General features: G+C 41.9%; 2 pseudogenes; both read left to right on the top strand.

The window, feature by feature from the left end:
• The first annotated feature begins 5,005 nt into the window (after nucleotides 1–5,005).
• LOC105237004 lies at nucleotides 5,006–5,754 on the top strand (annotated as a pseudogene).
• An 804-nt stretch (nucleotides 5,755–6,558) lies between these two features.
• LOC117797376 lies at nucleotides 6,559–7,020 on the top strand (annotated as a pseudogene).
• The last annotated feature ends 3,525 nt before the right edge of the window (nucleotides 7,021–10,545 follow it).

The raw sequence follows: 10,545 nt of genomic DNA on the forward strand, positions 1-10,545 counted from the left end.
AGTAACAGTAAATATAATTTATAACTTAGTAGTGATAAATCCTAGTAAATTACTTACAATATTGCAAATAATGTTTTATTAGGAATGGTAATTTATAATATTAGAAATAAGCTATAATACTAGGAGTAATAGTTTCATGCACACTGGCACCTTTAATTTATTATTTTGATGGTCTTTCCCCAAAACATTACAGATATTAAAATGCTCATTTGCAATGTCTTTTGTCTGATAATGATGCCCAAACACTAATTTCCAGCGTGTAAATACCCACACTGGCAAATACCGATGTTTTCCAAGACTTCTGAGGACAACCATCCCCCCAAGTGGTAATGTTCCTGTTACTATTTCCACGTAAGGTCACATTGTAAGTTACTGGGAGTTAGGGCTTCACTGTACTTTTTTGGAGGACACAATTCAACCCATAACAGTTAGTTCCCCTTTATGCAGTCCCCACTGTAGACAAATTCCCCTGTTTATAAATCTCAACTATTGCCAAAATTGCAGAGGACAAATCCCCAAGCCGTTGGTAAATAATTGTCTTGAAAAGTCCCCTCTCTTTATGGCATATCCCCTCTTTCAGAAATAATCAACTGGCAAATACTTTATTAGTTTCCTATTGTGGGTAACAAATTGCCACAAACTGAGCCACAAAACAACATCCATTTATTATCTCACAGTTCTGTAGGTCCAAAGTTCAAGAGAACTTGGCTGAATTCTCTGTTTAATGGTCTCACAAAACCAAAGTTGACCACACTGAACTCTTACCTGGAGGCTCACAGGAAGAATCCATTTCCTTTTTTTTTTTTTTTAAATATTTTATTTATTTATTTGACAGAGACAGACAGCCAGCGAGAGAGGGAACACACAGGGGGAGTGGGAGAGGAAGAAGCAGGCTCCCAGCAGAGGAGCCTGATGTGGGGCTCGATCCCACAACGCTAGGATCAAGCCCTGAGCTGAAGGCAGACGCTTAACAACTGTGCCACCAGGAAGAATCCATTTCCAACCTCGGTCATGTTATTAGCAGAATTCGGTTTCTTGCAGTTGTAATACTGAGGTTGCCATTTCTTTGCTCAGCCAGGGGTTGTTCCCTGCTTTTAGAGGGATTAGCGTATGAGCATCATGTGAATTGCACGTCTCACCACATGGGCCTGTTTGTCTTCAAAGCCAATTAAGATGTGCCACATGTTTCTCATGCTTTCAGTTTCTCCGATGTCCGCTTGTGCCACCAGCAGGAGAAAATGGCATTTTGAAGGGCTCCTGTGCTTAATTAGATTAGGCTCACCTGGATAATCTCCCTATTTAATGGTCAACTGATTAAACTTAATTTCATTTGCAAGATCCCTTTTGCTACTTAATGTAATAAAATCATGGAGTTATATGTCTTCATATTCACAGGTTCCACCCACATTCAGGGGGAGGAGTTTATGTAAGGTTGACAGGGATATTGGGGGTCATTCTCAGAATTCTGCCTCCCGTAGCCACTTTTGTGCTATCTACTTATTCATGAATATTCCACTGGCGTATCTCCATTTATGATTCCTACTGAAAAATCTCCCCTTTCATAAATACCTACCCATTGGCGAATCTTTCATCCATTAACTTCTTGGGAAATAAATCACGCCATTCAAAAATACCCTTTAAAATATCTCTAGTCAAGACCGCTACTGACAAACCTCCCCACTGAGAAATAAAAACCATTGACATATCACCCATAGATGTCTGCCATTGAGAAATCTTTTTTTTAAAAAAGATTTTATCTATTTCTTTGAGAGAGACACACAGAGATAGAGCATGAGCAGGGAGGAGAGGGAGAAGCAGGCTCCCTGCTGAGCAAGGAGCCTGACACAGGGCTCGATCCCAGGACCCTGGGATCATGACCTGAGCCAAAGGCAGATGCTTAACCGACTGAGACACCAGTCCCCCCTGTCATTGAGAAATCTTATTTGTAAACACCCATTGGCATATTTCTTTTTTCTTTTTCTTTTTCTTTTTAGAGAGGGAGAAAGAGAAAAAGAGAGAAGGGGGAGGGGCAGAGGGAGAGGGGAGAAAGAATCTTAAACAGGCTCCATGCCCAGTGCAGACCCTGGCGAGGGGGTTCAATCTCCCAAACCTGATATCATGATCTGAGCTGAAATCAAGACTCGGATGCTTAACCAACTGAGCCTCCCAGGAGCCCTTTCTTTTTTTTTAAGTTTTATTTTTATTTACACCCAACATGGGGCTTGAACTCATGACCCTGAGATCAAAAGTCCCATGCTCTTCCCACTGAGCCAGACAGCCACCCCCATTGGAATATTTATTATAACCCCTGTTTGTTTGTTTGTTTGTTTGAAACACATAGGTTTTATTTTTTTGATTTGTTTGTACATTTATTAAAATTGAAATTATAAAAAAACTAAAAAAAAATGTAAACACCAATGATATTTTGCACATAACAAACTAGTAAAATAAACCTATATATAACCCCTATTTAAAAATCTCTCTTTATTGGGGCTCCTGGGTGGCTCCATTGGTTAAGAATCTGACTCTTGATTTCAGTTCAGGTCATGATCTTGGGGCCATGAGATCGAGCCCCATATTGGGCTCTGCCAGGGCATGGAGCCTGCTTAAGATTCTCTTTCTCCCTCTGTCCCTCCCCTCACCTTGCACACATGCACTCTCTCTCTCAAAAAAATCTCTCTTTATTGATAACCCTCACAATACATACTCCATTGTTGCTTGCCTTTGAAAAATATCTCTATTCTTAAATATCCACCTGATTGCATAACTCGTTTATGATCTTTAATGACAAATTGCCTTATTTTTTACACACCTGCCTATTGGCTTATGCTCTGTTGCTCAGCTGGTTTTACAACTCTACCGATTGGTCATAATATCCCTGTTGACATATACTACATTGGCCTATACAATACCTATTATATAGGGGCGCCTGGGTGGCTCAGCCAGGTAAGTGTCTGCCTTCGGCTCAGGTCATGATCCCAGGGTCCTGGGATCGAGCCCTGAATCGGGCTCCTTGCTCAGCGAGGAGTCTTCTCCCTCTGTCCCTCCCCCTGCTTGTGTGTTCTCATGCTCTCTCTCTCTTTCTGTCAAATAAATAAACAAAGATCTTTAAAAACAAACAAAGCACAATATCTGTTGTATGTCTCCGCATTCATGTACACCTATCAATGTACCCGGATTGGTAGCTCCACATTTATCAGGCCCCCAACCTGTATAACTCCACTGATGATCACTGGTGAAAAATCTCTTTGTCCTTAAATACTCATCAAGCATATCTCTCATGCACAACCCAATTTACAGATCTGATTTGTAAATGCCTGCCCAGTGGAATTTTTTACACTGAAAATCTCAGTTGAATATACTCATAAATTTTCACATACTGGAGAATATTTCTTATTGACAGCCTACATTAACATATCTCCTCTTTCTTAAATACTTCCCAAAATATCTCACACCGATGAGCACTTATAGATATGTGTTCCCGGGGCGCCTGGGTGGCACAGCGGTTAATAAGCATCTGCCTTCGGCTCAGGGCGTGATCCCAGAGTTCTGGCATCGAGCCCCACATCAGGCTTCTCCACTAGGAGCCTGCTTCTTCCTCTCCCACTCCCTCTGCTTGTGTTCTCTCCCTCACTGCTGGCTGTCTCTGTCAAATAAATAAATAAAATCTTTAAAAAAAATAGATACATGTTTTCCATTCACTAATATAGGTTCATTGGCATACATATTTGTCTCAAGCCCAGGTTACAGTGTTCCCTATTCATAACAATTATATTTCATTAACTCAAATATATTTCATATTGGTGACCTCTACCGACAAATCTTCACATTTCTAAATTCCCTTCTGTGACTTATTCTGGCCAAGATGGAGTCACAGGCCCCAGATTTCCCTTAGGCCTGGAACAAACAAAGAAAAAAAAGACCAGACAAAATACATTGACCCTCTCCCCCCCACCCCCCCCAGTTTTCAAGGCACTGGATATCAGGCAATGAACACCAGTGATGCCTGAAGAAAGGGAAACAAATGAAGTGAGCCCTGTGATTGGTCTAGCATACTTCCTCAAGAGACTTTCCAGGGGATTGCACAGAGAGGGGGAACTGAGGCAAAGGCTGGTGAATTCCCTGACTTGAGAAGGAACTGAGAGTCTGAGGAGAAGAAGGCAGCTAGAATTCATAGGACAAACCACCAGAATGGAGAAAACTGCACAGAGAGAAGATCCAAGTGATCCGTCTAGGCTCTTCTTCTTCTTTTTTTAAAAGATTGATTGATTTAGAGACAGCCAGCGAGAGAGGGAACACAAGCAGGGGGAGTGGGAGAGGAAGAAGCAGGCTCCCAGTGGAGGAGCCCGATGCGGGACTCCATCCCAGGACCCAGGGATCACACCCTGGGCCAAAGGCAGACGCTTAACGACTGAGCCACCCAGGCGCTTCTGTCTAGGGTTCTTCTTAAATTTCAATAGAGTACTGATCAGCACATGTGTGTGAGGCAACTGAGGCCATTGAGAGAACCATCTGAAAGGATAAGAGGAAACGGTTTCTGATGCTCATACATGGCTGGTAATAGTGCCTGTGATCACCAACCAGACTGGAAAAATAAGGCATTGCTTAAAAAAATGCCAGAAGCTATTGCCCCAGTAGTGGGGAATAACTAGCCCTAGGTTGAGCACTGCTTCAGATACACCTAAAAATTGTATAAGGAAGACCTGATCTGTAAGGGAAAAGCTTTCCAAGGAACTTACTTGTGTCCCAGAATGAAACTCAAAATAATTTATAAAAATGCATAAATATCCAGTATCCAACAAAGTAAAATCCGCAATGGCATTCAATCAATAAGGTATGCAAAGAGGTAGGAAACCAGCACACATAATGAGAATAATCAAACAATCAACTAACCCAGAACTGACACATGTTAGAATTTGCAAATAAGGATATTAAAAAAGTTATTATAAATTTCTTGCACAGTGGCTTCTTTCCCCAGCTCTTTGGCCTCAGCCACCTAAATGAGATGATGAAGGGGACGTCATCGTTTGGAAAGCACACGTTGTTCTGCGCCGTGGCTCTAAGGTCTACCACTTTCGGTAGTTGACCGGTGGCAGATGCGGCTATCCCACCAAGCGGAAGAGAAAGTATAACTGGAGTGCCGAGGCTAAAAGGTGAAATACCACTTGGACCGGTCGGTTGAATGAGGCACCTAAAAATTGTATGCCACCGATTCAGGCATGGATTCCATGAAGGAACGATGTCTAAACCCAAGAGGGCAGCTGTGCAGTATCCAGTTCCTCTTCAGGATTTCAATGATGAGTCACACAGTAAGTGTTCTGGTTTATTTAATAAATGAATAAAAGAATGAATGAATGAACAGATGTATTGCACATCCTCAGAAAGTTAGTAGAGACATGGAAGAAATATATATAAAGACCCAATATAGGATTTCCACTTCTGGGAAAATGGAGTAGATGCCCTTTTCCCTGTCTCTCCCACTGAGTACAAAACCCCCCGGAAATAGTATTTCTAAAACCAAATATAAGATGACTCTGAAAGGTGGAGCGAAGAATGCAGATGGGCTAGGGACCTCAGAACCCCAAAAGGAGCACACTGGTGAGTTCCATGGATTTTTTTTCTTCATGTATTTGAGACTGTGCTGGAGAACCTGGAAACCTAGAGATGCCAATGGATCCAAACAAGAAAAATGACCTTACCGAAGCCCACTTTCTCTTGTCAAAGAACCAGGAAATGGGCAGCCTAATGAAATAGTAAACTTTTAAAAAATACTTTACAGAATCAAAACAATGTAGATAAAAAAATGTGTCCTAATTTCCACCCACACCAACAGATGCCCAGTGAGGAGCTTATAGTTTCACCCTCTACAGGCTGTAAAATTCATGCCAAACTCCTGCCAAGGTGATCTCAGAAAAGACTGATTATAGAGCTAGGACTTTTGTCTTGACTGGGTTGTAACAAGCCTTCCCCTTTGTGGTGTCAGTGGAGACCATGTGGGGAGCCTGGAGTTGCTCTCTTACCTGTCAGCATCAAGGCACCCCTCCCTTTCCCCCCAGGGTGGTATCATTGCAGGCCATGTAGAGAGCAGAAAAGAGGCACAGCTACCCCTTCCATCCAGGGAAATATAAGTGGAGCCCTACTTGTGAGCAGAAATCCAAGCCCTACCCAACAGTAGAAGGAGCCTCCACTCTGTTATCAACAGAGGCCAAGTGGGGAAACCAGACTTCTTCCTATACCTGGCATTAGCAAACTAGCACCCTCCACTCATTTTCCTAGCTGGAATGGTATCAGAAAAAGCCAGTTTAAAAAGAAAGCTTAAATAAGAACCAGAGTTTCACAACATACCTAAAATGTTCAGCCTTCAATTAGAAATCACTTGTCATACCAAGAGCCAGGAATATATCAAACTGAACGAAAAAAGACAGTCAATACATGTGAACATCAAGATGACAAATTATCTGACATTATCTTTCAAAGATTTTAAATCGGCTGTAATAAAAATGCTTCATCTTCCTTGGCGTTGCCTGCGGAAATGGCAGCCATCTCCGACTTGGTATCATGGCTGCCCTCAGACCTCTGGTGAAGCCCAAGATCATTAAAAAGAGGACCAAGAATTTCATCCGGCACCAGTCAGACTGATATGTCAAAATTAAGCACAACTAGGTGAACCCAGAGGCATTGACAATAGGGTGTGCAGAAGAATCAAGGGCCAGATTTTGCTGCCCAACGTGGGTTATGGGAGCAACAAGAAAACAGAGCACACGCTGCCCAGTGGCTTCTGGAAGTGCCTAGTCTATCTCAAGTGCTGCTGATGTGCAACAAATCTCACTGTGCAGAGACTGCTCACATGTCTCCTCCAAGAACTGCGGAGCCATGGTGGAAAGAGCAGCCCAGCTGGCCATCGGCGTCACCAATCCCAATGCCAGGCTGCATGGTGAAGAAAATAAATATGCAGACAACCTATGTGCATGTCATATTTATGTTAATAAAACCATAAAACTAAAAAAAATGCATCAGTGAGCAATTAAGAACACTTGAAACAAATGACAAAATAGACTCTCAGCAAAAAAATAGAAAGTCTCATCAAAGATATAGAAGTATATATAAAAACCACATGGAAATTTAGAACTGAAAAATACAATAACCAGGATAAAAACCTCAAAAGATGAGCTCAGTGGAGGAACAAATGAAGGAATCAGTGAGCTGGAAGATAGAAGAACAGAAATTACCCCATCTAAGCAACAGAGAGGAAATAGAATTTAAAAAATGAACAGATCCTCAGGGACTGAGACTATAACACAGTATTTAATAATCATGTCATCAGAGTCCTGGAGGAGACAAGAACTAGGGCATGACTAAAGAACTCCTCAAATAAATAACTGCCAAAAAATTCCTAAATTAGGTAAAAGGCAAATTTATAGATTCAAGAATCTGAGTGTTAATCTGAGAATGTGTTTATTCTTCCTTCATTTTTATTTTTTATTTATTTTTTTAAAAGATTTTTTTATTTGTAAGTAATCTCTACACCCAACATGGGGCTCGAACTTAACAACCTGAAGACCAAGAGTCACATGTTCTACTGACTGAGCCAGCCAGGCACCTCTCTTCCTTCAATTTTTAAAAATTTATTTTTACTTTTTATTTTTTTTTTTAGAGAGGGAGAGAGAGAATCTTTTTTTTTTTTTAAAGATTTTATTTATTTATTTGACAGAGAGAGACAGTCAGAGAGAGAGGAAACACAAGCAGGGGGAGTGGGAGAGGAAGAAGCAGGCTTCCAGCGGAGGAGCCTGATGTGGGGCTCGATCCCACAACGCCAGGATCACGCCCTGAGCCGAAGGCAGACGCCTAATGACTGAGCCACCCAGGCACCCCAAGAGAGAGAATCTTAACGCAGGCTCACACATCCGTGGCAGATGTGTTTGCCTGCTTTTTAATTTATTATTATTATGTTCAGTTAGCCAATGTATAGTAGATCATTAGTTTTTGATATAGTGTTCAACGATTCATTAGTTGTGTATAACACCCAGGGCTCATCACAACATGTGCCCTCCTTAATACCCATTACCGGTTACCCCACCCCCCCACTCCCCTCTCCTCTGAAACCCTCAGTTTGTTTCCTGGAGTCCAGAGTCTCTTGTGGTTTGTCTCCCTCTCTGATTTCTTCCCATTCAGTTTCCCCTCCCTTCCCCTACGGTCCTCTGTGCTATCCCTTATGTTCCACATATGAGTGAAACCATACGATAATTGTCTTTCTCTGCTTGACTTATTTCACTCTGCATAATCCCTTTCAGTTCTATCCATGTCCATGCAAATGGTGGGTAGTCATCCTTTCCGATGGCTGAGTAATAGTCCATTGTATATATTAACCACATCTTCCTTATCCATTCATCTGTTGAAGGGCATCTCGGCTCCTTCCACAATTTGGCTATTGTGGACATTGCTGCTATGAACATTGGGGTGCATGTGCCCCTTCTTTTCACTACATCTGTATCAGAGTAGTGGTTTGATAGAGAAATGAAAGAGGCATTTGAAACATTTGTTGTCTGAAACTAGGGGAGATAAAGGCATGAGAGGCTGGCTTATACCTTTGCAAGTGTGCTCGCACTCAGTATGGGGTGGGGGCAAGGGAGGGCCTCCAATAGATAGATTCCTTCACTTTTCAGAAGGATCTGGGGAAGAAGGGGTGGGACAGAATGTTGATATGATTATAGTTTCCTCTGACATCACCTCAACTTTCTTTTTTTCCCCTCCCGGATTCAGTGGTCCCAGGACGAGGGCTACAACTGCAGGCGCCAGAACAGGGATGATCCCTGAGCAAGAAACTTTAACTGTACTTTTAAGTGTTTATGTCAGAATTCCTAAGGGCCTAAGTGATAGATTCTGCCTTCACCCATCTGGCAAAATTGGGGTTGACAAAGAATGCAGGTGTATTACTTAGTGGTTGAGATACCCCAATAGTTCTGAACCCATGTAATGATACCCTATAGGAATGGGAGTAGACTGACGGGGAAGCATTTGCTAGACTGGCATTGCTGTTGGCAATCTGGACTAGGACAGTGGCCAAACCTATTGTTTCCTCTAAGGGTGAAACATTTTGGATTAAATTCAATGATAAATGGAGAGGAGGAATAGTGGCTTAGAGTAAAAGAATGAATAAATAGGTTATGCAACAAGGGAAATCCATTCAATTGGTACCCTGAAAGGCTCAGAGCAAGAGATAATATTGTCTTTTTAAAAAAAAAAAGATTTTATTTATTTATTTTACAGAGAGACACAGCGAGAGAGGGAACACAAGCAAGGGGAGTGGGAGAGGGAGAAGCAGGCTCCAAGTGGAGGAGCCTGATGCGGGGCTGGATCCCAGGACCCTGGTATCATGACCTGAGCCGAAGGCAGATGCTTAATGGCTGAGCCAGCCAGGCGCCCCGATAATATTGTCTCTTAACTCTGTTATATCAGATGGCTGAAAGAATGAAGCCATATGTTGCCAAGACTACTACTACGTTTGGAACCTGACAAGGTGGAATGGGAGCCTGCAAACTGAGTGGCGTTGCTTTGGGAGATGAGCTGGACCAATTGTTGATGACTGAGTGGGACTCTAGTAATGTGCCAGTATCTTTTGAGTATTTTATTTTATTTTGGAAAGAACACTTAACAGGAGATACACAAAATTTGAAATGTACAATACCTTATTGTTGACTATACGTAGAGTGTTGTATGCAGGTTACAGCTACTACCATACTATGATACGGTGTAACACTGCCATTGTTGCTAATATTATATTTATATTGATGGTCAAATATATTCAGTAATTGAGCTAAAGGCTTTTCAGGATATAATACTGATGGAAAATGGTTTGAAGAACTGGACTTAGGTAACCATTAGTTAATTTCTATGCTAAATAGTTCATCACAAATTAATAATAAGGTACAAATAGAGGTAGATCAAAGGGGAAAAGTGATCAAGTAAGCACAAAAACATGAAAATGTATATAATGGCCTTATAGGATGGATTTGTTTTTTACTATTGCTGATGTCATATAAATGCTATACTACAAGGAGATGCCCAGGTAAATATATTTTGCTGTGAAAGAACATTGGCCAAAGGTCAGGGGGTGGCCTGTATAGTGAATAATTTAACCGTACTCAAAGAGAAGTCTTGCCTTTGCTTCTGGAAAATAATCTCTAGGCCCTTGGAATGTCATGTCTGATAGGAATGTCTTTGTTTACCTGGGGGTCTTATGCCTTCCAGATAGTAACTCTGAGATTTAGGGTGAGGGTCAGAGCCATATGAACAACATAATGAAGTGTGGGGGCTTTGGTTCATGAAGCTTGGCCTCCTGAGGGTTGGAAACTGAAATCAGCCATGTAAGCAGTCAACCATGCCTGCATGATGGAGCCCATTGAAGCCTCTGGACACCAATGCTTGAGTGAGTTTCCCTGGTTGGCAGTACTCCATGCCATTGTCACATATCAATGCCAGGAGAATAGTGTCTTGATTCCATGGGGAGAGGACAACTGGAAGCTCTTCCTTCCAACTGGAAGCTTA

The sequence above is a fragment of the Ailuropoda melanoleuca genome, chromosome X (assembly GCF_002007445.2).
Source record: "Ailuropoda melanoleuca isolate Jingjing chromosome X, ASM200744v2, whole genome shotgun sequence".
NCBI lineage: Eukaryota > Metazoa > Chordata > Mammalia > Carnivora > Ursidae > Ailuropoda > Ailuropoda melanoleuca.